Below are 27053 nucleotides of genomic sequence, written 5' to 3' on the forward strand. Positions count from 1 at the left end.
CAGGCTTTGTAGTTACTTTCCCACTACCTTACATGCACAGGACTCTGATAATGTTTACCCAATATTCATGTTGTATTCTCTGTCTGTCTCTTCTTCTACATTAGTATGGAGTGGTCTTTTGATAGTAGGACTTCTATTTTTCTCACAGAAGGAATCTAGCTAAAATGTAGATTCTTCCTTGCCAATGCAGTGTGGCTCCCAACATTCTGTACCAAGGTGACACCTGAAACTGATGTTCCACGACCACACCTTTGAGTTACTAAATGCAAATAGAAAAAAATATATTTTAGATTGCTAAAATTAAATGAAATTTACCTTTTGAAACCCTCATTTCCATTCATGGTCACTTGCAATTTAAAATGTACTCTCGTTTGGGTAACAACTGAGTCAAATGCGTAGCTCTCCTCTTTCTCTTTCCTGGGGTGGTTTCAGTTGTGAGGTGATAGGGGAAATGCTCATGTGGCTCAGGTCTCATTTGTGTGCCTTTTCTCTGTGTCCTGATGGCATCTGCTTTGCTTCCCCCGTGTTCTCATCAGCGTGGGCTTCTGTCTCTGACTCTGTGACCTTCACAGCATGGTCAGTTGCTAGGTCCATCTCATCGAAATCCTTCTTGTCTCAGGCTCAGAACCTTTGTTTCATCTGACCTTCCTCAGGACTTCTGAACCTCATGACACCCATAGCTGTTTACCCTCCATGATCCTAACGTCTCTTAACTTTAGCAAGCTTCTCTTGGAACTAACAAACTTGTCCTGCCTGGCTAGAGCTTCATGACTTCTTCAAAATCCTTATCGTTTCCTAGACTATGATGAGGATGAATGGGGGCTGTAAGGGAAAACTCTGCTGCCCCCAAGTCCTTCTAAGCCCATCTTTGGTTTTATCTTCTACAGTTTCTACTGCCCCTCCCCTGAGACTCACTTAGGATAAGTCATGACTTGTAGTCCTGTCAGAGAAATTCACTCACCCTTAAGGTCCCTGTCTTTATTTAAAATTTAGATACTTCATTTATCGTGGATTTTTTTGAAACATTGCATTAAAGTATTACTTATCTTGATTACTGAATTTTTTGGTACCCCCTTAAATGTAGCACCCAAGACAAGTGCCTTTCTTGCCTACTGTCAGCAAGCTCTCTTCTTCTAATGTTCTCCAGTCTTCTCCATAACCTTTGAATTATAACCTCATTTGAGTGGGAAACCGGCACTTAAATTATCATTTGTCATCATTACCTTCATTTGCTTGTGGATGATCTCACTGCTTTGCTCGCTTTGGAGCTTGGCTTTCTGACTCTCAAGATCCTTTACCTCTTTCAGAAAACGAACAAACAAACACAAAAATAGCTGGCACTGTTAAATGTATTGACTTTTATAACTATTGTTTTCTGCCACAAGTTTTTCTAAGTAAATATATTTGGCGGCTCAATTGACTTTATTTGATTGATCTATTAATTTATCAATTGCCAGTCACAGCCACTCTCTCCCCAAAGGAAACGCATATATAAAGCAATGATTTTTTTTCCCAGTGAATAAAAATGAGTTAATATTTTAAAATATTATCCTGCAATAGTTGTAATAGTAACTAAGATAAGACTAGACTAAGTAGAAAACTAGTTGGCCAGTATTTAGCTTCTACAATGGAGATAAACAGATAATAAAGTAACTTTTTTTTTTTTTTTTGAGACGGAGTCTACCTCTGTGCCCAGGCTGAAGTGCAGTGGCGTAATCTCGGCTCACTGCAAGCTCCGCCTCCCGGGTTCATGCCATTCTCCTGCCTCAACCTCTCTCAGTAGCTGGGACCACAGGCGCCCGCCACCACGCCCAGCTAATTTTTTGTATTTTTAGTAGAGACGGGGTTTCACGTGGTCTCGACCTCGTGATCTGCCCGCCTACGGCCTCCCAAAGTGCTGGGATTACAAGCGTGAGCCACCGCTCCCGGCCAAAGTAACTTTTTAAAAAGACAAGAGGATAAGGAATGACCAACTTGACTATAAGCTCCTCTGAAGTCTGGGATTGGGTTTCATATATTTTGGCAGAAAGAGGAGAGGTAACTAATATCTAGTAAATAAGTATGGAATCATAGTTGATATTTCAATTATCCCATTGTTTATTTCCTGCTGAGTGTGTTTCTTGGCATCTCAAATAAATTGAACAGAGTAAGAAAATCAATTGCGAGAATACATGTTTTCTCCCAGCATTTATTTTATGCAAAGGTCATTGGCTATTTATAAATACGAAATTTAAAAAAAATTTAAGTGAGGCATTTCAATTCAGGTTTCCTTTTGGAATCAAAGGTGAAGTAGAATGGAAGTGGGAGGAAAGGGAACAGAGGCCAGATAGAGAAAATAAACCTTCTGAATTGATTTAGAAAAGAGACAATAAACCGGACAGAGAGCATAAAATTCCTGCTGTCTATAGAATAGCTGGCTGCCAGCTCCAGAGGAAGAAAGAGCAATGTGCAGCCAGCAATAGATGTGTGGGAGGCAAGACAGCTCTTTGGGAGTTATGAGGTTAAGGAAATAACTGTGTTTGAGGCAGAATGACAAGTGACCTCTTGCTCATTGAAAGAAATCAACATGAAGGAGGGTTGGAGAATGTCCTGAATTCTCCTCTATGTTCTTCAAATAGCTAGTGGCTTATTGTTATGACAGCCCTGAGACGTACTTTCAATAATCATTTATACAGACAGTCGAGTTTTTTAATGAAATACCATGACTCCTTCGGGAGAAGGACTTGAGGACAGAGAACAGTCAAGACTACAAGCAACTCCCACTATAAGAAGTGTTCCCTGACAGCGGGCTGGCACTTGGTGCAGAAATGGAACACTTACGCTTACATCATGATGCCAGGCTGAGAGATAGGGATTTCCTTAGGGTATTTTGAGTCTACGTCTTGTATCCCTACCCTTCTACCCTTCATCTAAATGAATATAAAATAAGTTGACACTGGAGAACTAAAATAATAATGATGATAATAAAGACATTGTCTTTCCTGTGGATTTCAGAATGATCTTATAGTCTTTCTTAATGAAAAAGTGTAATTCACAATGTGTGTTTAATGCGACTATGCCCGGATGTGATTACTTCTGTTTTTGTACTTCAGGTGAGAATTTTCACATTTTTCATTTATATGCTATTTACTTTGAGTCACATAATTAAATGACTTAGAGCACTTCCTCCATCTCTACCGTCTTCATCATTTCCTTAACCTGATGAATGAATTCAGATTCAGACAGTAGATGGTGCTATTATTTCAAAGACCATACAGTACATAAGACTTCCAGATTTTCTTAAGACTACAGGAGACAAGAGAGAGAAAAGTAGAAACTTGACTGACATCATTTTCTGGTTTACAAAGGTTATGGAGTGGGAAGTTATTTTTTGTAGTGACCTACTCTGTCCCTTTGGGGATAAAATAACAATCAAAGTTTTCTTTAGTAATTAATAAACTGACTCCCTAGAACAGAAAAAACAACCAAGTTTAATTTTCTCCTTGAAGCAGCCACAGTCACAGATGCTGTTGCTCATACTGACTACCATTATGGACGGAAAGCAATTCACAAGCATTCAGCAATGCAGAAGATATTAAAATGTAAAACACATGAATGTGAAGTTTCCTCAAAAATACCGAATAAAAGGTTTTTCTAATATAAAGCAATTTATATGTAAAACATCTGTAATCACAAAGCACCTTAAATATAATATTCAAATGCAAGCAATAAAAACCCTGTATCTGATGATGATAAATCAACATATTAAAAGCTTTCCTCTCCTGGCAGCAGATGCTCTTTGAAAGGGAATTGGTAACAGATGTATACCATAGAGGGGGTTCAAGCAGTGGTGACACAGGCAAGGGGCTGCATGGAGCCAAAGCTACAGTTGGATCATAGAACCTGCAGCTAAAGCGCAATTGCTGTCGAGGTTCCTAAAGAGCAACACTACAAGTTGTCTCTTTAAAACCCCATTACTCAAACTTAATAGCCATTGATGGAAACACTTTACCTGACTCCGTGGCAAAGGCTTAGGTTCTTCTCGTTTTTCATGCCCAAGCAAAACATATGGTGATAGGCAGCCTTGAGAGTGAACCAAATTTTCTACCTAAATTTGCAACCCCAAGCACCTAAGTGCAATGAAACACTTGAACTAAATGAATGGTGATATGGCGAAAGTGATGGCAAATACTGACATCTGAAGCATCTGGATAATTAATTATGTCATTTTTAATTTGTATGCTTTTTGCATGAGAAGACCAGCTGTAGTTTCAAACATTCATTTCTAAGAAATATCAAACAGTGTTTTAAATGTTTTTTTTAAACCCTTAAGCTCCCAATAAAATAATTTTGAATTAGAAAATGGCTTTTAATTGTTTGGTGTGTTTTATCACTTCAGCATTGCTAATATCATTTTGCTCATTCCGTGACTCCTAATTGTGACTATTAGGGAGGTGGGGGATGGCAGGGAAGAAATCTTTGCCTCACCTATTGCTAGGGTTGTCGCTGAGAACCCTATAACAGAAGACAACTTAAAAGGAGACAAGTTTACAAGTTTATTTAGGGTAAGTTGTACATAACACATGAGCCTTCAGAAATGAAGACCCAGAGAAAGAGAAGAAACTATTTTTATGCTTAGGTTTAATGAAGAGTGGACCGCTGTAGGGAGGTGTGATTGGAAAAGGGGGTATAGTCTAATGGTAATTAACTAGGGCAAACTTAGAAAGGCCTGTTTGTTCAGGATTTTCTCTATGTCCCTGTGTCTTCAGAGATAAAGATGTTCCTTTTCTCTAGGTATAGGGAGGGCACCTCTTGAATAAGAATCTTATGACTTGCTTCAGGGGAAGGTCAGAAACTTCTTCCTAAGTTTCATGACCTGATTCTAGGGAGAAAGGTAGAGGGCAGTGAAAATGATCTTCCTGCTTCTGCTGTTTTATCAAACATCAAGGTGCCAATATTTTGGATTTGGCTTGTTCTGAATCCCACCACTATTATATTAATAGAATTGCATGAGTAATGTCAAAAATAAATACTATGCAATTTTTTTATAGGTTCTTTGAAAAGACTTGCTAACGCTGCATTTATTTCATACTATAACACATTTTTTCCATGACTATCTATATGTGGCACTTCGAAGCATGGGCTCAAATTCTTGGGCATTCTTATCATTGAAAGGTGATGTCTATGTCCCCTTCCCTTGAATCTGGGTGAATGTTTGATGGGGAGAATGCAGAAGAAATAGTGCTGCATGCTTTTGACGTCTGAGGTAAGGTCAGAAGAGGCCTTGGAACTTTGACCTAGATCTCTCAGAATGCTCACTCACTCTCCACAGGTTTCCTCTTGATAGTGTCTTCCTCAGAATCCATATGCCACATTCTGAGAAGACCAAGCTGCATGAGGAGGTCCCGCCTCAGTTAGGTGCCCTGGTCCATAGCCCCAGCTGGCTCCAGCCTTCAGGTAATCCCCGCCCAGGTACCAGAATGAGAAAAAAACTTCCAAATAATTCCACTACCCAAATGTTGTCACCTGAGCTATTCAAATCATCCAAGCTAAGGCCCCATTGTACCTTTTTTGAATATCCGACCCATAGAATCACCAAGTGTAATATGTGTGGATGGGCTTGTTACTTAGCAATAGAAAACTGGAACAGTGTAGTTGGTTTATAAGTAGCAGCAACATTGTTACTTGTAAATTGTGAAGATATTCAGGTGAGTTTGCTTAGTTTTAGGCACTTTCAATATTCCAAGTATCTTCTAACTGGTTTTCTTGTTTTGATTCTCCTCTCCCTCCAACCAACCAAATGACATAACTGAGATATATATCCCCAACACATCACTCTGCCTTTGCCCTACCCCTAAATACTATTGTGCTTTCCCTCTGCCTCCAGTCCACACTTCTTAGCTGGATATTTACTGATCTGCATTTTCTGTCATTTACTTATACACATTTATTTCCAACTACTTCTACAAATTGCTTACTAAATCCCATGAATTTCATGTGAAAAGAAGAACAAGACCCTCCAGGGTTTCTTTCAAAGTACATGTCCATTCAGGCAAGTCCACTTCAAATCCAAGCACCCCCTGGAGGATAATGATTTTATGGCTTTATGTTTGTTCATGGGTTTATGGCCCATCTTTAAAACATAGTGAAGGACATGAGATTTAATTAAGAACTGTAAATGTTCATGTTATACATGTGGTTTCTCAATATCTTTGCTTTTTCTATTTTCACTGTGTAGGATTCTGTCTTCTGGTGTTTCCCCCTCAATCAGGTTCTTTTCGTTTCAAGTAGCACTTACATTCTTTCTCTCTAGATGGTCTTCCTAGCGTTACAGAAGACAGTGTTTCCAGATATCATGTACTGACCACTCATTAAACACCAGGCATTTTGCTTCCTTCTTTACCTACATTATGTCGTGTATTCACGCCACTTTTTCAAATGCTTTCTAAACCAATCATTTGGCAATAGCCATATCTCACTCCTCTCCGTTTCTCTTTCTTACTGTTTTTGTTTTCTGGAATGTACAATATGACCCTGCAGGGACAAGGATTTTGCTTTTTAAATTTTCTTTGGTGTTTCCAGGATATTTATACAATGAAATTAACATAGTGCGTGGCCAATAACAATTTGTAAGGAACAATCCACCTAAAATAAATTTCTCAGTATTAGTATTTAGTCTATTAGGTTCTAGATGTCTTCAAATATTGGCTTCTTTCATCATATAAATCAGGTGCTTAGATGGTATAATGAGATTTAATTTTGTTAGTAATTTTGTAATTCCACTGAGGCCATTTCCAAACACAAGTTATTCTCAGGGGGCGGTTCTTACATGATGAATTAGTTATACACTTTCTTAGGATGAAACATAAGAACATTATATGTTTCTTAACCTCTACTGAAGTGAATTAATTTCTACAGGACTTTGTTTCTTGAACCTAACTATTCTACTTCATGCCAGTGATGATACATACTTTAAATGAAGAATTATCTCTTCCACAATACATTTACAGAAATATCCAATAAGCATTTATATTCATGATGTTTTCCAGAAAGAAATTTGGTAAGAAACTATAAACTTTCTATAGTTAGCAAGATTTTCACTCAATGTTTCTGTTCAAAGAGCATTAAAACTGGATAAATCTCATTAATTTCAGAAAATAGTGTGTATCTTTCAAACAGCAGCATATTATTTTAATATGTTAAATTTCCTCACTCTTACTATTTCAGTTTTTCGTTTAACACTTAATGCCACAAATCCACACACAAAAATACGTTTTTTCATATTTTTACATCACCAGTTCAATGAAATATTGCCTTATGCCATTAAGGCGTTCTCATAAGTTCTGTGAGAGACAAGAGACAAATACCTTCTTGGCTATATGTGTGTTGAGAAAACTTTTTGGGAATTTTAACTTTGTTGCAGATATAAGAAAAACAGAATGCACTGGACAAACAAGATGATTTTACTCAGGCTATAGCAAAAGGAAAAACATTCATTAATAAGAAATATCTCAAAACAAAGGGGATTCAGGGTTTGATAGAGGCTGAGAAGAAACTCATTTGAATCATATGGGAACCACCAGGAAGAACCGGGGTGGGTCTTTTCTCAGTCATTGAGGAAGGGTAGAGGTGGTTTTTATCTGGGAATATCCAAGGACAAGGGTGACAAGGGATGGGAGAATATGAGGAGAAGAGAATGTAGGCAACTAGGAAGGAAATCCAACCACTTTGTGGTAGAAAACAAAAGCTCTAACCCTGGGTTAAATGCCATAGTGACAAATATTGCCTGGAGAAAGAAGTGATTTTTTTTTTGGATAAATTAGAGACTGTGGAGAATGTGCTTCTAATTTTTTAGCTTCCTTTACTTCACTGGCAATCCCCTAACTCCCAATTGAGGATATAGGGTTATGGTTCTGTTAGAAATAAAAGACCCAGAAATGAGAAATAGAACAACAACATAATCAAGAGAAGAAATGACATTGGAGGGTTTTGAAAATGTCCTTTGAAAATGACTGTGTTGGAAATTGTTATTAAACTTTTTATAAACAAGATTAGAACTATAAAAAAAATGGAAACATGATTCTGCCCTTAAAGTACGAATAAAGGTTTTAATGTAATTGCCAGAAAACATAGTCCGTACACTGATTATTCCCCAAGCTCTCTTTTAACATAGCAATGAAATAAGAGATCACACAGAACTCTACTTAATACCAGCTACCCTTGCATTACTTATAGCTAAATGCTGATTAGCAAGGCCTCCAGACTACCAATAAAGAGAATCTACTTCACAAAACCTGTGGGTTTTGGTTTTTTCTTATGGAAAGCAAATGAGAAATGGAACTCAACTTCAGGCACTTGCCCATTTCCACTGTCACCAATATTCTGAATCAAAGGGCCACATGGTGATTTAGTTAAGAAGACAAGCTACGAATAAGTATGACAGAGTAGTTACCTGCCATTGTGTAAGTGTGCAAAACACTGGGAGAGTATATAAGACCATGTAATAAATGTCTCTTGCTCTATATGCATTTTTAACTTAGCTAATTATTCTTCCCCCTTTTAAAAACACTTAATTATTTTAATTACACCTTTCTCACTGATTCCTTCCCACTCTCTCTTTTGCTCTCTCTCTCACACACCCACCCCACACACATATGCACACACAACTTGACTAAATGTCTCCAAGACTCTTACAAAGACCAACTTATTCATAAATGTCTCCAAGACTCTTACTAAGACCAACTTATTCATTATAGCTTCATCTTCACATCTAACTTACCATAGATGAGGAAATTGAACTATATACTAATGAAATACCTTGTGCAAGATAACTTGGTGACACATCTAAAACTAGAACATGGAGTTATAAACTACTACTGTTAAGTAAAAAAGATAAACTCTAACACATTAAAGGAATGCTTGACAGAAGAAAGCTACAAATGGCACACAACCTCCATCAATGGAAGTAAAATTTAGTGAAAGGAATCATCTATTTGCTATTTATTGTTAAGTGTAACTCCCTCATAATGATGGAAACACAATGGCCAGTGAGGACATTTCCAGTTGTGTTGACTATTTTTACTTATTATTTGTGATATCAATTTACTATTTTAATATGAAAGTACTATTTATATCTATGTGATTTATGTGAAAAATACAGCAGAGTTATTTCTGAGGAAACATAAGATGGATTGGGCTTTAATGGCAGAATACAACTTTGCTCTGTCAGAATACACTGTGTTGCAGCATATATTTACTACCATTTCAAACTTCAATTCCATTTTAAAATGTAAAAGCACTTTCTTTTTCACATATAATTTGAGTTGTATAATCAGGAAATTTTATTATGATATTAAATATATTTCAGATATAGAAATATAGACATATTTTATTGCAGACATACACATAAATTTTGTTCCCTGAAATTTCGACCTTAATTTCTCAAAATTAACACAATTGAAAAAAATTATTCATGATGAATTGTTAATTGTAGTAATATAAGATTCCAGGTAAAGATTAAATATAACCATTTTTACAGTGCTTTTAAAATCATAACTGTGCCACTGGCAACTAATTCCTACCATAGATCTTTGTTGTCTTAACAAGAAGCCATGTTTCCACTGTTCCAAATCTATCTGGAAAACATAAATATTTTTAAATTTATTTAATTTCATTTAATACAATATGCACTATGACAGGGTCCAAAGTGTGCGAATGCCAAAAAGGGATATAACTAGGTTTTGGAAATTCAGGAAGATGTGATAATTAACAAATGATGGGGATAGCTAAGGGAATAAAATCATATGAGAAAATGACATAAATGAAATCAGTGAGATGGGAAAGCAGATGAAATATTTAAGGAATAGTAACTGCAGGGTATGATGATTACCATTAGTGGGAAGGCTTTTGGTGACCTGATAAGAGAGAACCTTAAATGCCAGGCAAATACTTTGAGTACCACTCTCTGTGAAATAGAAGACAGTGCAGGCGTTTGAAGAAGGAAACTGTCAACTTCATTCTGTTTAAGAAGAGAAATGTGATGGCTATATGAATCATAGATTAGAAAACATGAGATTGGAAGTAAATGCAGGAATTAGGAAACTATTACAATAGTCCTGGCACACATTTTGGGGCCACTGGTTCAGAAGCATTGGCAATAAAAGAGAGATCACAAAAATAAGAGGTATGAAAAAGATATCAGAGGGTAAGAGACGGAGTTTGAGAAGTGTATTAGAGAGAAAAACTGATGGTGACTCAAACCTTAGTAAAGGCAGAGTAGCAGACTTGGAAAAGGCGTTACTGAGGTTACTTCTGGGCTGTGAGAGTGGAACTGGCAGAATGCTTACACTCAGATATTTAAAAGCTAGTTAGGAATCAAGGCTTAAAGATATGAACTTAGGAGCTGTCATCAACTTAAAAGTCAAAATTGAAACTCTGACCTTATATGATACTATCAAAGGCAAAGTGCTAAGCAAAAGTAGAGAAAGGTGATATTCAAATAGTGGGGGAACTTAACATGAAAAAGCAATTAAAGGAAGAAGCAACAAAGGCATCTACAAAAGAATATTCTTAAAAGTATGAAAAATTGGATGAATACAGTTATTAAGAAAGGAAAAGGTAGAGGGTGACATTTCATAATTTTATTAACTAAAGTCATGAATATATTCTATAATTTTAAAAAGTAAAGTCATGAATATATCTATGGGGAAGTCACTAGTTGCTTCTAAGAGATCATTATCAGCTGAGTTTTTCCAGACTGTGTGGTGTGTGGTTATATTGTGAAACAACGGTGAAACAGATTCCTGTTTTGAATTACTCAGCAGTAAATGGCAAGTAATTTGGAAGTGAAGTCGAGTCAGGAAAAAGGATATTTTAAAAGCATAGAGAAGTTCAATTCCAAAAGATGTTGTGTCTTAGGCCAAGGAGTAAGGAATGTATGAATGATAAACTGCAGAAAAATGAAAGAGGAAAGATGACTTTGTGGCAAGAACATCAAGAAAAATATAAGGTGTTGTTGGAAAACATAATTGAAAAGAGTTGGAAGAGTACGCAAAGTGGTATGTTTAAAAATATAGAAATTAAAATAAAAATACAAAATCATTTTTGAAATACATAGAGTGTGATTGAAGCAATTTATGTTAAATGATGTCAATTAATGTTATTCTGGGAGAACAAGAATAATAAAAATTAGATTGGGAACCAAAAAAGTGTGGGAAATGTTTGGAATTCCAGCTAGGAAGAATGGAATGGACCTTACTTTGAGATAAATACTAGAATTGGATAACAGCAGGGCTGCCTGGTAAAGGCTATTGATTACATGAATCTTAATCATTCTATAACTTTCTTTCTACTGCAAGCAGATAGAAGGAAGAAAGAATACAATGAAAATCACAAAACACTGTGACTTGGAAGATAAACCATTCTAGGTGAAAATTGGCAATATAAATACTAATCAATTTTAGATCACAATCTCAATTAATATTTGTATTGTAAGTAGACTAATAATGAAAAAATACAGTTAACCCATTCCTTATGACACTAAGTGGTGTAAGGAGTTTGTGTTCTGTGTTATATCGTTGAATTTCATAAAATAATGACTGATTTGGACAATTCTTTGACACTTTAGGATAGAAGATATGGTTTCTTCAGCTAGTTGTCCAAATCCTCACTTGTTCTAAGATTTTTAAGAAGGAATAATTTTTATATTAATATAAAAAATAGCTAAGATCTAACACTACAGGTAGAAACACTGGTTCAACATTGAAATTCTAGGCTTTACGTCTAGTTTTGGGTCTTTGTGTAGAACGAAGGCACCAAAAGCCAAATGGTGAAGAACACACATCTTCAGTCTGCGTGTGTGGGTTCTAGCTTTACCACTTCTTAGTTGCGTGCCTGTGGGGAAATTACTGAAACTCTCAGTTTTCTCATCTGTAAAATTGAAATAATTAAACTATCAAACTCAAAAGAGTCATTGAGCTTTTCTTAAAAGATTCCATTTAATGAGCAATTCATGGCCCATAGTAAGTACTGAGTAAACATAGACTGTTATTAATGCTATTATCATGTATGATGCAGAAATTATATTTACAGCATTATACCATTAACTTTGACGATTGTCTTGAGACCTGTTATCCTCCATTCCTTTTCATCTCCCATTTACAAAGATAGTACCAGAATGTAAATTTCAAGAGGGAAAGAATTTTTGTTCAGTTTTGTTCTCTACTCTGGAATCAGGACTTAAAATGGTACGAGATACATCATAGCCTCTTAATAAATATTTCTGAATAAATTTGTTCGATTTCAGTGTTTTAAATGACATATGGAGATATAATTGGATCAATATGCTTCTCTCCCCTTTAATGTGTTTCATTTTGTTAACAGACACAAGTTTATTACTAGTAATTACAGCTAGTCAGTTGTTGGGTTTGTCCTGTTAGTCAGATAAAATAGATAATTATGCTAAGACAGAAAAATGAGGAGACACGACAGAAATATTATTTTAACTGTATGGAAAAATACTAATGAAATCGTTTAGTTGGACACATCTTGTTAATGCAAAAGAACATGCCGCTTTTCCTCAAAGACACTAGGGGGTTCACATGTATGATAGAAGAGGCAGAAATAGTTCTAACACAGAAAAACAAATCACTAGAGCATCTGTGTTATCTTGGCTATTCAGAAAAAATCACAGGAGTCATTCTGTACTTGAATGTCATTTATGTTAATATTAAGTAAAAGTGTTCTTAATCTTAATGAATACAACATTTATAGTGAATGACATTCTTTCCATTCCTCCTCACCTCCCCCAACTACCCTGCCATTTCTCCAAGTGAAATGCTTGCCTTGTCATAGTCAGTCAGGGGAAGAATAGAAAGGCTTGGTGTAAAATTTTAGTGATCTGGATTGATGTATGTTGGAGTAATTATATTCTGCCTGTCTAAAGTTTTTATGCTATTTGAAATGGAAAAAAATGCTTCTTTGATTTAAAATTTTGAGTAATGTGACTCTGCATAGTTATGTCCTTGTTATGTTCCACTCATTGGTGTAAAGAATAAAAAAGATTCAGCTATGATTGGCTGAAAAGAATAACTTTGAAAGGCTTTTTTTTTCTTCTTTTCTAGCACAGCAACATTTATCTAAATGACAGGCATAAGACTGTCATCACAATACAGGTTACTGCATTGCCTTTAGCTATTGGATTTTTTTTCCCTTTCCCCTTGGATTGTCTGAGAAGTGAAGCAACCATTTCACTGGAGGAAGTTCATTGGAGGAAGGTGAATTTACACAGAAGGATCAATATTCCACGTAGCAAGTAAATGAGTCATGTGAATGAAATCAGCCATTGTGTGAGCCTTAGGTACACTTTCAAAGTAGGTCCTATATCTGACAGGTGTTCGTTTTCTCTTTGGTGTGCCTACTGTCCTAAGTCACCATTGCTTAAATACCATCCTCAAATTCATCGTTTCTTCTAGAATCTCTCAGCTGATATTTAAACATAAGCTGAAGCAGGGAAGAGAAAATTCGCCAATATTTGAAACCGAACTGAAGCTTTTTTTTTTTTTTTTTTTTTTTTGGTTGGTGGGGGGATGGAGTCTTGCTCTGTCGCCCAGGCTGGAGTGCAGTAGTGCGATCTCAGCTCACCGGAACCTCCGCCTCCTGGGTCCAAGCGATTCTCCTGCCTCAGCCTCCCAAGTAGCTGGGATTACAGGCATGCACCACCACGCCCAGCTAATTTTGTATTTTTAGTAGAGATAGAATTTCTCCATGTTGGTCAGGCTGGTCTCGAACTCCTGACCCAGGTGATCCACCTGCCATGGCTTCCCAAAGTGCCGGGATTGCAGGCATAAGCCACTGTGCCTGGCCCTGAAGCTATTTTATAATCAGCTTTATTCTTCCTTCAAAAAAGATGACTCGCACAAATATAGTGAGAAAACTCTAGTGAGAAATTCCATCTTCTTCCCATCAACTAGTCTCAGGGTCAATAGGATTCCTAAGTGTGGAGTGTGGGATTAAAGATGGTTCATGTCCACAGAGAAATGGCCTTTGGCAACTTGATGAGAGAATAAAAGAAAGGTATAACTAGATAAAGTGTCACAAAATAAATCAGAAATACTTTCTAATTCTCTCTACCCCTGAATGGGCATTTGTAAATCGTGGACGTACTTTTGGCGGAGAGAAAAGTACTTCACTTCTCAGTGCTACCTCAAAGAAACTATCCCTCTTTACTCTCTACTATTGCCTGACTGGCCTTTGCTCTAAAGCAATGGCTCTGATTCTGGCTCATATTAAAATCTCTAAGAAGCTTTACAAATTACCAATATCCTGGACTCAACTTTGAAGATTCTGATTTAATTGGTTTAGACCGGAGCCACACATTGATTCTTTTACTGAGTGCACTACATCATGGTGATGTACAGCAGACAGTAAGAACTATTGACTTACATACAGGTATCTTTTATACCTCACTCTTCACCTAACATCCGTAGTTAAAACTAAAATCATGCCTCATTTTGTGGAAAAAGGAACGCTTACGCAAAAGGACAGTTGGCCTTTTGTATTCATGGATTCCATATTTGTGGATTCAACCAAGCTTCAGTAAAAAATATTTAGAAAACAAAACAAAAAATACAATAATACAAATGTGAATTTTAAAAACTATACAATACAGCAACTATTCACAGCATTTACATTTTATTAGGTATTATAAGTAATCTAGAGATAATTTAATGTATATGAAAAGGTGTGCACAGGTTATGTGCAAATACTCTGCTGCTTTATATAAGGGACTTGAACATCTGCAATTTTGATATCTGCAGGGCTCCTGGAACCAATCTCTCATGGTTACTGAGGGACACTGCATTTAACACTTCTATTACCATCTAATATATGGTACAGTCACTTTCATGTCTGCCCTTGAGCCAACAGTGGTTAGCATAATAAAGTTTTCCCAAGCCACTCTTACTTACTGCTTTTCTTCCGTGCTTTTTCCCTTTTCCATCACCTCCTTTGCATGGTTCCATGGTGCTGTGTTGTAACTTCTGTGGTTCCTCAATTTGGATTTGTTCTTTTCACTAGGACATGTATCACTAATGCTATGTTTCCAGCTGTCTGAGTCCTTGTTTTCTTCTAGGTGGGTGCTTGTAAAAAGCTCAGGTAATTTTACTTTGTGGCCTAAAAGTTTTGATATTGCCTAGATTTGATTTATTGGTTCTTCAATTAAAGACTTACCTCCAAAAAAATAAGAATTTCAAGCACTTTAGTAGGAACATTAGAAGAGAAATTCTAGCATAGCACAGTACTTCCCAAAATTGGTGTTCTAGAAATCTAGTTGCCCAAATGATCTTAGGTAGATTTAGAAAAATGGTAAAACGGTAAAATAAGTTTGTTAAAGAGGATATTCTGTGCCCTTGGTTTGAATAATTTATATGTATATTAGCATATTAAAAGCACTGAAAAATCATTTAATAAATAAATAATTTTTACTTTTGTGCATTGTTTTCCAAAATTACTTGACCTCTTAATTTGTGTTTTTCTCATACAACTCCTCCTATCACATTGAGAATACAATTGCCTACCAATAAAGTCTCTCCTTCCTTTGGAAACTTCTCAAAAAGCTGGGAATAGATTCTACATATGTAATGCCACTTAAAGCTCATGCATGAAGGGCAACGGTTATGAAAAATGAAAATACTATAGCAAAGCTATCATTTATTGAATAATTATTATACAGTTATAACATCCTATTGTAAGGGAGGAATTATTATTCTACCCACTTAGGGTCACCAATGGGGCTTGCAAATTAGACTATAAAAAGATGGATTGGCAGGAGAAAAGGCATTCTTTTTCATTGAATGTTAATACTTTTATTTTTATTTGCACAGATGCCTTCATAGAAAAGAAATGAAGATCCAAAGAAATGGTTAAATATGCAGGCCTACATACCATTTTAACAAAAGACAACACATTGTGGAGAAGTGACAAGATAAAAGAAAAGAAAGTTTGGGCTTCTAGGGGTAATAGTTTGCGGAAAGCTAAAATATATGGGGCAAACAAATGGAAGATAAGGATTATTTAGTATGATTAAGTTTGTGCAAACTCATTTGTTGCCATTTTCACCTCCAGGAATAAAAGTTGTCTTCCCTTCCTGGTAAGAGAGAAGACAAGATTTTCACAAGGAAAATTTAATTTTTACTTTTAGAAGATAGCAAAAGAACAGAGAGATTGCTTTTCCACAATTGCTTTCAGCTTGAAATAATTCTTATGCTAAAGCAGCATATTTTAGGATGGGATATTCTGATTTTATTATTTTGGTTCATTATATATGTCTATGTATATACATATTTAAATATATATCATATATGTATATATCACTGTGTTAAATAGCTGTATAATGGATGGAGACACTAAAATATTTCTTTTAGAAATCTCACTTCATCAAATTCTGATTTGATTATAAAGTAGATGTGATTGTAATATATATTTTATAGAAAATGAATCTTAAAGAGATTGAAACACATATCCAAGATAATATAGCTAAAAATCAAGAAACTGGAAATCAAAATCCTGTCCAATTCTAGGCATATTTCTTTACTACTATGCAAGATTATCGCTTATGGTGCTATGGTTGAAGCACAGGCAGAAACTTGTACAGTGAGAAAATAGTGGATTGTCTCCTTTTATCTGCATAGCACACTGATTATTTTCTTTATCAATATAAGCAGTTTATCTTATATTAAATATTAACATATTTTTATTATCACTTGTACTAGAAACAGATCACTGGCAAGAAAATGAAATAAAATTTAAAGTAAGTGAAATAATTTCTTTATATTTGTTACAGGTTGACACCAAAGTTGGTTTTAAGGTTTTTTAGTAGGTCATACAAAAATGGAAAATATTATCTATTAGATAATACATACCATCCAAAGTATGAAAACAAACAACTGACTCAACACAGGCAACATTTTTCTTGATACTTTCATCAAAGACTTTTGTTTCTCAAGAATAGTCACAATTAGCACTGTGAACAGTAGATATAAGTATTTTTTCAAGCTTATATATATCATATAGACTAAGGGCAAGCTACCAAAACATAATTCAGTAGAAGCAGAGAACTCTGGCAATGTGGTGGTAGTAGTGATGGCAGGGGCAGAAAGGGAAGGTTGCAAAAGCAATTCCATGCAATCCAGATGTACAGTTTTTTATTGGTCTACAAAAGTTCAAACGTAGATTATTTTAGAGTATCTAGAGAAATTTTAGAGAATCTAGAGAAATTATTTATTGTAATATATTCAAGAAATCTTTCATAAATATTTTATCTCAATACGATGAAGACTTTGATAGCTATTGAGCAGCAATGAGTGCTAGATTATATCACTAGAATATTCTTGGACCATCTATCATCCAACAGACAAAATCTCGTCATCGAGGATTTTTTTTTCTTTAGGTATTTTGGTTGCCTTCTTTAGCTCTCTCCCCTGACCTAACTTCACTGTATAAATATACATTAAAATTATCTTAAAAATCAAAAGGAAAAGTAACACCCCTTTCCCCAAATATTTCCTAAAGAATCAAGATAGCTCTAATACATTTGCAGCCAAAAACTGTCATTTTAAGGTTATTTGCTACAGTGTTCATCTTTTGCTCTTGTTTGTTTTCTTGCGAAAAAGTGGAAAGGAATTAGGTAGTAATAAGGGAGGTCGTGATACAGTCATCAATCACCCTCTTGGAACTGCTCCAAAGCCTCCATCTGCATCAACTCAAGAAAGAATGCTGAGATCTTTTTTGTCCATTTACCATATGGTCTGGTCTATCTAACAACACCCACATGGTTTAAACAAAGGAACGATCATTGTAATTCCTCCCATGATATCAACATGACCACTTATTCTGGCATATGGCTATAGATCCTATACTTGGTATAAGCTTAAGAGGAGAGTCATCTTCCTCCATTAGCCCTGACACTTTCATTTCCATGTGTAGAATTGGTTCAATTCAGTCACTGAACTTAAGCAATTATTAATACATAATTTAAAGAGGGAATTGCTGAATTAAAACAGGAAAGGCTGCCCATTACAGTCATCATTCAGTCTTGTAGGATGTGTGTAAGAAAGCAAGTTTTGGGGGCTTAAAGATCTAAAGTCTTTACTTTTTACTTTCTCCACAGGTTATCTATGTGATGGATATTTTTGCTCCAATTCTGCCAGGGCCCATTAGGGTGTATGTATATGTGTGTGTATGTATGTGTGTGTGTGTGTGTGTGTGTGTGTGTTGCAGGGGTAGGGGAGAGAGGAAGAATGAGTTGATATATATCTTGCCTCTTTTCGCCTAGAAATTTTGAAACTTGCCAGCCTTTCTTTTACAGGGACATACAGCTAAAAGTTTTCTGGCTTTCTTATTTTTTTTCCCCCATTAAATACTGAGAAGAGTGATATAAGGTTGGGTCATTTTGTGCTACTTGGGTTTTTTATATCTGCAAATCCCTGCCACAGGTGTCCAAAGAATGTTAAAGATGAATCACCCTCCCTTGAGAAAGTTTTAATGCTTTTTAAAATTTTTAAATTATTTGTTACTATTATTGTTTTTTAGATAACTTGAATACTGGACAGGAGTAAGAGCAAATGAATAGGACAGAAGAGAAGTAGATGGCCAGAAGGTGTTAGGTATTTGAAAATGATAGCATGTGTTATTATTGCTGGTGATGCAATCATGTCATCAAGTGGCTGGGTTTGAGTGGAGAAAATAATTTTTATTTCTAAGAAGGTCAAGAGATCGAATTTTTAGGCCATGTGGTTTGATGTTGAAGTCTCTAAGAATGATGGCAGAATTGTATGAAAAGAAAGACATTTATCCAGGTGAATGAGAATGCTATGGTTTAAATGTATCCCTCAAATTTCTTGTGTTGGAAACTTAATCTTCAATGTCATAGTGTTAGGAGGTGAGGCTTAATAAGAGGTGATTAGGTCATGAGGGCTCAGCCCTCATGAATTGATTCATGTTCATTATTGAGGGAAAGGGCTCACCAAGCTTATCACCAAGTGGTTTTGTTATAAAAATAAGTTTAGTCCCCTTTTGCCCTCTTGCTTTCACCCTCTCTTGCTTTTCTACCTTTTGAAATCTGATTTTGAAATGGGATGACACAGCACAAAGACATTCACTCAATTTTTGGACTTTCCAGCCTCCAAAAATGTAACTCAAATATATTTCTGTTCATTATAAATCATCCAGTCTGTGCTATTCTGTTATAGCAATACAAAACAGACTAAGTGTTATTAGTCTGTTCTCATGCTGCTAATAAAGACATAACCAAGGCTGTGTAATTTATAATGAATGAAACTATATTGTGAGGCTGGCAGGCCTCACAATCACAGCAGAAAGCGGAGGCGAAGCAAAGGCACATCTTACGAGGTGGCAGGCAAGAGGGCGTGTGTAGGGGAACTCTCCTTTATAAAACCATCGGATCTCATCAGACTTATTCGCTATCACGAGAACAGCATGGGAAAGACCTGCCCCCATGATTCGAATACTTCCCATTGGGTCCCTCCATGACAGGGAATTATGGGAGCTACAATTCAAGATGAGATTTGGGTGGGGACACAGCCAAACCATATCACTAAGGTAAGGGAGAAGGCAGAGGAATGACAAAAACAAGGAAGAGTAATCTGATAATATGTGGGAGAAGAGACTAGAGTTTGTGAAAACAGAAGGAGGAGAATTAATTTGGACGTAAAAATGAGTAGCATAAAACTCCTTAGCCTAAGCTTTGTGGTGCATGACATAAGTGTGAAAGGGAACAGAAACCATGGAAATCTGGAGCTTCAGGAGATAGCCCCATTTCAGCTATAAAATAAACGTTTAAAGAAGAGTTTCATGGTACAGAAAAATCTGTTCATTATAGACCTTGAATCACAAAGGGCAGAATAAAAAGAGTTTGGAGAGAAAAGGTAAGAATAGGAGACAGGTCATAGAATATGTTTGGAGCCACATGGGAATAAATGTCTGTGTGATGACTGAAGATCTAGAATGCTTGGACTTTGTATGAAGATTAGGGTGAAAGAAGAGGTTATTAACAATGCAATTGACCTCTGAACTCAGCTTTTAATAAAAGCAAGAAGAAACAAGATTTTATTGTAGTGGGATGATCTTTCAGACTGAAAGTGTAGGGATATTTGCAAATACATAAGAAGCAACATCTGTGGTAAGTAATAAGGGTGACAACCCCTATTCTGCCCAGTTATTGTAGCAAAGACCTGCAGTTGCTCTGTAAATTCTCAGTAAATTTACTAGATCCATCTAATTCTACTACCGATTAATGCATAGATATTTTTTAAAAAACAGTGACATCACAACCACATGGAATAAAAACATTTAAAATATTTTTGCATAAAATATTTTATTAATCCTTACAATAGGCCTTGATATCAAACACTACAATTTTAATTTTTCAGTGAAGTAGCTGTGACTCTTTGATATTAAGGTTGTCTGCAGCTGAAACATCACAAATCTAGAAATCTATTCCAGATTTTGCCAGCTTCAAAACTAATGATCTTTCCAACCTTTCCAAGTTGATTCCTGCTTTATGGCCTGAATCAATTTCTAATGAAATACATTTGTCAGATTACTATGGTAGTTCTCGATCTGTCATCCTGAGACCAGCACTACCAGCTTTTGCTGTGGACTTGTTAAAAAGGTACATTCTCTGTTTGCTCTGACCAACAAAATTGGGTAATCTCAGCATGAGATTCAGAAATATACATTTAAATAAGCCCTTTGATTTTGATGTATGCTAAATTTTGGGAACGACTGCTTTACTCATAAATCATCAAAGAACAAATAGGACACGTTATTAACACCAAATCTTCCCTTTTTGTGCAACTATAGTGTTTGATCAATTGTTCACCGTAATAACAACATGATTTTCCCTGCAATTCTAAATTTGAACTTTGCAGTAAAATCTTGTGAGTGACATTGTTTGGGAAATGGTCCCTCAACTTTTTATAGCTGCATCGGAAACACCCTATCCCTCAAAAATCTACCCAACCAGGGATCGGGTCTTAAAGAATCACAAGTTGACTACATCTTTTGTGACTCTATCAGGTCTTTCTCATGATATTTCATTCGTTCTTTGACCTCTATTTTCAAGTTATTTTATCTTTCATGCCTCCAACCGACTTAGATCTGTTTCTAGGTTTCTCTCTCCCTTAAGGAGATGTGTATTCAAGGCTACAGTTTATTTCAGCAACGAGCCTCAGGAAATCTTAGCAGAGAAAGGTCATCACGTCATTACCTGCTATCAGATATTGGTGTGCTGATATGAAAGTTTAGGCACAAAGTTGATAAGCACTGATATTACTGGAAAACACTCTCTAGCAGATAGCAGTGAGCAAATTTATTCTGTGAAATAACTTCCCTGAAATAAGGTTTTAAAGGTTCTTACCTAACTGGCCAAACAGTTTTAAAAATGACACTGTGCCTAGCATAGGGTAAACAAAGAATATGAATTGACTAAATGAATCTGTGAACGCATTTCCAGAATCAGGAATTCAGATCACATTCTGAGGCAAGAAGGCACAAGGCTAATATATCCTATGATAACAGGTTGATATGGAGATGCAAACAATGTTTTGAAGTAGTAATAATATTTAAAAATTATTGTTAATCAAAAATAATTTTTCAAATAATCAGCACGCAATAAATGTTTTGTTCGTTGCTAATAAAAATTAAGAATACACTCTTAGAAAGTATTGCTTTCATTTTCAGATCAAGGTATTGAAAATTATGTTAAGTTACTAGGATGTCCATTCATTGCTTACATCCACAAAAGTACAAAGGTTCTGCATTTATATGTATATAGCACATAAGCATAGATATCCAGTAACCATTTTGTGTGCACCTTGTGATAACTGCTTTATACAAGAATGTGGCCAAAATCAGTTCCATAATTATGCAAATATAAATTCATTATTTGGGCCCTTGTTTTCAAGTATTTCCTAAGAGAGTGGCCTTGGTTTGTAAAGAAATTTGCATGGTGAGAAAGAATATTTGAAAAACACAGAAACAGAGGTAAACTGAAAAACATTAGAAGCAATAATGATATACAAACTTAGTTATTAGAATGTAATTGAAGACTAGAAGGCTCTCTTGATTTACCCAAAATTACCTGACATAGTTTGAATACACAAATAACTAATGAAGGTAAATGTACTTTTGCCAATAGTTTTCATCTCTGCTCTGCCCTCCGTCTAATTATTCTGGGCCACAGTTGCTTCACTTGTAAAATGGAGAAGTAATAAAATAGCCATGTGCACAAAGTGCTGCTTTCTAATTTGGTTTTGGGGATCTTGTGGAAAATACATACTGAACACTTCTTCTTATAGAAGAAAATGTAGACCTTTTTTGAATTGAAAAATAAGTTTGTGATATCTGTCTGAGAGCTTATAATATCTACAAGCCCCCAAACTGGAAAAAGATATGCATCCTCCACATCCATCAAGGGTTATTATGAAGTACCTTCTGTGTGAGCACTGGGCTCTGACTTTCATCTAGAAAAGGAGTCAGAAAACTGTTGTTGATCCTGATCACAGACTTAGCAACTAGCACTGTACTAAGTATTCGCCCATGCGTTACTTCATTTAACATTATCTATCAGATGCAAAGAAAGTAATTCATTTGAAACTACAGTGTAGCTGTCAATATTAAGCAAATGCTGTATACTTTATTATTTCCTCATAACTTTTCCATGGTGAAAAAAATGAATAAGTTCCTTAGGAAAAGATAATTCAAAGCACTATGCAACTACAGTATTATTATTAATTATCTACCTTTTTATAAACCTAGTCCCAAGTGATACTGAAGGAGGCAAACTATATTGGAACATAAATCCTTTTTATTCATAGATAATCAAACTTCCCAAAAGATTCTCTAATCTCTACCACCTTTTCAGCTTCCAAAACCTCCTCTTCAAGCCTCCACGACTCCGAATAGGCACTGAAAACTTTCAGGGAGTAAGGGAGTTGCTAAGAATAGTAGCAATATTTTGAATGTTGGTGATAATAACAACTTCTGACTATATTTACTGTATTTATTATAGTCCAGGTCTATTCAAATTAAATGTTTTGTATTAAACATCTCATTTAATCACCATATTAAAATAGATGGCATAGTTATTAAGCCCACTTTATGGATGAAATGATAGAATTTCATACAGTTTAAATAATTGGCAAAAGACACAGACAATAAATGGAGGTGTCTGGATACAATCTCACACCTTCTGGCTGGGAGTCTGAGCCTTTGCATCTGTCTCCTGAGGTCTTTAAAACATTTTTTTCACCCTTAAAAAATTGGGTGAATCATAATATTCTTCCTCTTTAACAGAGTTCTGTATTTCTAAATTACAACTTCTTTGTAGTCATCAGGAAGCTAACTTTCTCCTGTCCTGGAAACATTAATGGAGCTGTTAACTAATTTAAAATAAGCATGGATATCAAGTAAACATTATGTGTGCACCTTGGGGTAACTGTTTTGTCAAAGAATGTAGCAAAAAAAAAATCATTTCCATAATTATATATGCAAGTATAAATTCATTATTTGGGCCCTTGTTTTTAAGTATTTCCTAAGAGAGTAGCATAAGTTTGTAAAGAAATTTGCATGGTTGGAAAGAATATTTGAAAAGTACAGAAATAGAGGCAAACTGAAAAATGAATTAGAAAAAATAATGATATAACAACTTAGTTATTAGAATGTAATTGATTCCAAGAAACATGCTTGAAACCCGGGTAAGTGGAGCTCATCTGGGGAATCTGTTACTAAAACTCACTTGGGCAACATGAGCAGCATTGAATAGAATTTCTGACTTGCCTCAGAGAACATGATGTCTTCTCTCACTTACTAATTTAGTACATTTCTTACTAAAATTGATAGCTTAAAAATAATTTGCTGTTTTATTCCATCATATAATGGACTATTTAAATTTCAGGGCAGTCTTGACTTTTTAAGTTAAGAAATAACTTTGTGGTATCTGTCTGAGAGCTTAGAATATCTATAAGTCCCCAGACTGGGAGAAGGTATGTGTCCTCCACACCCATCAAGAGTTGTTAGTAAGTAGCTTCTGTGTGAGGTGAGTGAGTGAGTGAGGCATAGGTAATTATGTATATCTTTTGAAATAACCGTTGCTAATAATTTAGCCAGGTTCTTAGTATCATCCTCAAGCTCTGAATAGATATTAGTAAATCTATGATTCCTGATCCAGTCAGCCATTCAATTTTTGTTGTTGTTTTGCTTTATAAATATTTTTTTTGTAGTTTCCACTCTACTTCTTTGCCTTCATTACTGAATGTCAAACTTAATTCAGAATTCCATACAATTTCTTTTTAAAATACCATCAAAGACTAATTCTCTGGAACGTGAGCTTTTATGGTCACACAGTACTGTAAAAATTAAGTTCACTGAAAAGTGTGACTGAAGTTAGACTGAGTTTTACTGCAGCGTTGCTGGATAAATGAATATCGAATGGAAATTTGCATAGGGAGAGAGATGTCATTTTCAGAAATTAGAGTTTTAAAATATGCAGCTTATTTTAAGGGAAGGATTATTTGTAGGTTTTGTGGTCATCAAAGGTACTGTTGCCTTTACTCTATCAATTAAAAACATGTCTATTCTTCAAGACGCATATAAGTTAAACTTCCAGAACCCTTCCCTGATCTAATTAGCCATAATGATTTCTCTCCCTGATAAACTCTAGTGTGACTCTCTGAGTCACATGGATAAGTAGTATGTATATGCTTCTTTATTCCATTTATTTAAGTCTCATTTAATCAACAGAATTATAATCTCTTCAAGGGCAGAGATCAGGCTTTATTTTGTTTTTCATATTCCTCCAGATGTTTAGACCAAGTGTCTGCCATATAAAAACTTTGTTGAAGTATTCACTGAATCAAACACCATGTTATTACTCAATTTGATAACTGGATGCCAAGTGAGCAGTGAGAGATAGGGCCCTAAAGAGGAAAAAGGTTTGTTTCTTAACAGAACTGGACAAACAATTTGAGTCAATTCAGATCAAAGAGCATTTATTACCTAGACCACTGCCCTCCACATTGATCTCTTCTTTCTTTGAACTTCTGAGCCCTCTTGTCTCTAACCCTCAACAAAATGTTCAGTCATATACCCCCTTCTATTATGATTTGCTTGTTCTGAGTATGCTGGTCCTATTTCCTCTTTATTAGGTTGTGTTAAGTTGAACCAAATGATAATTCAACCATTTTGATGTACACAAATTGCAATATTGTGTAGTTCTGTATAAAATATGCTTTAGAGCAGGCTCTATGTCATATTTTGTTTACCAACCTTTTCCAGCTTAAGAGATTGGTTAAAAAAAAAAAGCTCTAAATACTTAATTGACTTAAACACAAAACAAAGGTCAAACTGTGATAGAAATTATACTTTATGATAAATAGTTTAAATGCCTTAATATGTATTATGTTATGAATACTTTATTGCTTTGTGCATTCAAAAGTATATATGTATATAAACATTTTTCATTATTATTACATCTATGTCTCTATGTGATAATTAGCTTTGTTAAAAATGGAAGAACCTGGCACAGTTCATAAAATCAGAATATGTGGGATCCTACAACAAGTAAAAAAGTGCACATTCTCTCAGCCAAAGTGTGGAATTTAGTCATACTACGGGAGGTTTGATTCCAAGAAGTCTGCCATCTGAGCCAGGCAAGTCAGCGAACAAACTCCTTGGAGCATATGGTCTGTCCAATGTTCAATGATTTTCTAGAATGGAGATTTCACTTGCTGTGCTGATAATCTATTTTAGTGTCTAATTTCCCCAACCATCAAGAAATTTCTTTCTATGTCTAGCAGAAATGTCTTAGTAAGATTTAAGTCCATTTTTTCTTATTTAGCCCTCTGTAAAGCTATGTCACTATTGATCTACTGTTTCCGCCTCTCCCTTTGCTGCCTGAATGGTGAGAAGATTTAGGAATTGCCATCTAGTTAACAAGCCCTAAGGAACCTGCCTGTACCATCTGTGCTCATTTAATACCTGCTTTAAAGAAATTTTAGTTTAAGAGAAAGAAAATGGGGGTAGTGTTTCAAAGCGATAGAAATAAAAATACCCATGTATTTGGTTCAAAATACTGGCCTTAGAAAGAATTGTTATTATAATTAGTGTCAATGGTGATAGACAACTTTTTGCAATTGTCTCTGAGAAACGTCTGTGAAATATGTCCCCAAAACAGTCTGGTTACTGACTAACTGTCAAACACAGACTCAAATACCTGTAACCCTTAAATATAATATTCTGCCTCATGAGCACTTATGCTTTCTCTCTGAAATCTGTCAAACAACCTTCTACTAATTTCCTTCTTCCCCTTCGGTCTTCCCAATCCAACGTGACATATCATTAAGGAATGGTTTAAGGCTTCTCCATGAGAACTCTTCACTCTTTTCTAATCTCCTTCTGCATTTGTAATTCAAGCTCCAGAATTTACATTAGCTGCAGGTTTAGTTTTTTTTTTTTTTTTTTTGACTTATATGATTTAGTCTCCTCTCCCCAGTTGTACTATAAAATCCTTAAGGGCAACAATGCACATTAATTGATTAATAGTCCTTGCCAAAGCCATTCTTCTTTTAGGTTCTTTAAAGGCAAAAAAAAAAAAAAAAAAAAAAACAGAGTAAGTTCTGTATCGTAAAACAGACACATCAGAAATCATTGGTGATTTAGACTTAATATTATGAAACCAGCTGGACTTCTTCTAGACATACCACTGTTGGCTACTGGCCTCTCTTAACTCAGCATTTTTGAGCTGCTGATTTGTGTCATCTAATTTGGCTAAGCAGCAGAGAGCCAATGACGGCATCCTAGATATGCCACCACAAGTTAGGCAACAAACAATGAAAAATGTTGAGTCTCTAAAGCCTGCCTCAGTCACACAGTTAACATGTTTTAAAACCCACTTTAACCAAACAGTGAGCATATTTTTTCGACATTTTCAGCATATCAAAGGAGAGTTTTTCTCCAACTGGCTGTGGCTGTGCACCCAAAGTTCCCTGTTTTAATTC

The sequence above is a fragment of the Pongo abelii genome, chromosome 11 (genome assembly GCF_028885655.2).
Source record: "Pongo abelii isolate AG06213 chromosome 11, NHGRI_mPonAbe1-v2.0_pri, whole genome shotgun sequence".
NCBI lineage: Eukaryota > Metazoa > Chordata > Mammalia > Primates > Hominidae > Pongo > Pongo abelii.